This window comes from Harpegnathos saltator, unplaced genomic scaffold (assembly GCF_003227715.2).
Source record: "Harpegnathos saltator strain DR-91 unplaced genomic scaffold, Hsal_v8.6 scaffold23, whole genome shotgun sequence".
Classification (NCBI taxonomy): domain Eukaryota; kingdom Metazoa; phylum Arthropoda; class Insecta; order Hymenoptera; family Formicidae; genus Harpegnathos; species Harpegnathos saltator.
In genome coordinates, this window is record NW_020230017.1 from 487,154 (window position 1) to 490,178 (window position 3,025).

Genomic DNA, 3,025 nt, shown 5'->3' on the forward strand with positions numbered 1-3,025 from the left:
ATATTTAACTTTCATGCGCTCAAAATTAGTAGGTCGAATGTGAGAATCAGTGAGTTTTGGTGTTAATCGATTATTCTTTTTACTATCTATTGCATACAGTTGTTCTATGTGAGACCAAGATATTTTTCTGAAATTTGCATATATAATGTTATTGTTAACATTATTTCTACAAGCTTTCAGTAAATACGGTGGATCGAAAAAATAAACAATTTGTTCATTATTTACAAAAAAATACGGAGAATTTGTAGTAACATTAAGTAACTGCACCATTTGTATAAAGTTACAACCCATATCTGTAACTAACGCAACTACTTTCAACCCAATTCCTTGCAACTTACAAGGGACATTCGGCAACGCGGAAATTCAAAAAAATCTGAAACTCTGCATAATTGTAGAGCAGATATACCTAATAACAAAACAATTTTTCGTTGGTGCCCAAAAACGGTTTTAAGGGTGGAAACAACCCCTTGAACAAAGTTGATTTTTGTCTTTCTAAGCGAATATTATCGAAACTATTAAAGATATGAAAAAATGTTTTAGACAAAAGTTTTATGGTTTTAAAAGTATTTTATTATGCTATATTTAGATTTTTTAAAAATGTAAAATTGTGTATAAAATACCCCCCCTCCTTCTCTTTTTTCAAATTGTTAAAATCAATTGTCCAACCAAAATAAAGCTTATTTTATGACAAATTCAACCATATATAATAACATTATGTTTGGAAAAGGCAATATTGAAAAAAAAATTAAACATACTCTTATATGTATGCTACGCGTACCAAACTTAAGGATTCGCTACTTGACGATGGCATTTCTTTCTTCCTCAAATCTTCCTCATAATTGCAAACTGTAAAAGATAAGGAAGGAAGAAAATAGAAAATCTAAAAAAGCAATAAAGTTGATGTTAAGAAGTAAGTTGAAGAAGAACAGCATGATAAGGAGGACGCAGAGAGAGTGTATATAACCCTAATATAGATAATCTTTTAAATTTAATTGTAAAGAACAAATAAGGAAATGAATGATATGAAGAAAAAAGGAGAACACACACGGATTTAATAATGAAAAATATAATTTATAAATTTATTCAGTGTACATTTGTGTGTATGTGTTTTGCTTCATTCAGTATATAGGTTTTATTAATTAAGTAGTCGATATAGATATTCGAGTGAAAGATATCTTATATTTTGGTATGGATTATAATATATACAAATTTTACAGGAATTGAGGACAGTAAAATATTATTTATTCTATATAATTATTACAATAATGATATTGCTCAAAGAAATGTTCAAAACAAAAATATTGCTTGCACCATGCACAACGTATAAAAGCCATTTTACCACAAATGCTACATTTTGGTATACGTTTTTCTTCTTTAAAATAACAATAATCGATTGGATTATGAAATTTTTCAGGCCGTGTTGATAAATAACCACTTTTATACCAGCTATATCTAAATAAATTTCGAAATCTTGGAGAAGACAGTTGATTGTGTGTTAAAGATTGCAATTTTATTATGTTATTACGTAAATGTAAATTTATGTCATAATTATTTATAATAACACTAGCAGAAAAGCTTCGAACAAAATTTTTCCAGATTCTGAAACCAAAAACATCTAATGGCTATATAAAAGCAGTTGTTTTTTTTGGTATTGTTAGAATATTTACATGTTTGTCTTTTGGTACAAGTTCTTCCAATTGGTTCGGGCAATGTCCTGTCCATGAATCAAGCAGTAGTATACTTTTCTCTCCAGTGTTTGGTAGATACACTTCTTGGAACCAATTTTTGAAATGTTCAGTTGTCAATTTCCCTGATTTTGAAGCCGCAATGTAAATATTCACTGGTCTAAAAAGAGTTTGTTCTACTTGTGGTCCAAAAACACCAGTAGATTCTTTTAATACTATATACAAAGGCGAAAGGAGATGTCCATCTGCAGATATAATAGGCATAATGGTGTAGTTATGAGTCATAGCAGATAAAGATTGGATAGTAGCTCCAACTGTCTTCACTCCTACATTAGCTAATGTTCTTCCTGCATGTATTTCTAAATTAAAGCCACTTTCGTCCGCATTATAAGTTGATTCAGCACCGTTTTCATTAATATGTGGCTTTACTGTATTTACAAATTCCTCAGCGTTTTGACGTATAGTTAGATCAGTTAAATGAGAAGACCGCGTTTTAAATGCAGTTATTTTACGTGATGTAATACGATGTGCCTTTTTAAAATTCCATATCCACCAATTTCCTGCTTTAAATGAAGAAAAATCCACTTGTTCCTTTGCTTCTAGTGCCCATTTTCGCAGATTTATATCATGAATAATAAGTCCTCTATTAACAGCTTCTTGGAATTTTATAAGAACATATTCAGCAATAACTACAAGTTTGTCTGTATTTGAACCCCCACGCATTACATGTTCTTGCCATCTGTGCAATTGTTGAATAGATTTTACCTAGAAGAAAACAAATCTCAATATTAAACAATTCGAATTCAAAAATAAAAGAAGTTATATACGAATTAAATGTTCACGAAACATCAAATTGTAAAACTTAAAATAAAAAACAACGCGACTCTAACTATATAATTTACAGCTTTGGTCATAAGTATAAAGCATCTCTAACTCATTGTATTTTCCTAGAAATCAATGCATACACTCATAGTAAATATATAATCTCTTTACAATAAATATTATATTAATATTCTATAATATAATGTGTATATTATATTTATATTATATTTATATTATATTATATTAATATTATATTATATTACAATAAATATTGTAAAATAAATATTATTTTCCACATATTCTTATATTATATTTTTTTATTATATTATTTTTCCATATACTCGTATACTATACTATATTATGTTCTCCATATATTCATATAGTATGTTTTTGTTACACAATTTAAATAAATTTTTTGGGATGCTTTATACTTATAGTCAAAGCTGTATGTACAATGACCGACAATGATGTGTTCCGCGAGAGGGGAAATAGAGTTCTCTCTGTCACGGAACGAATCA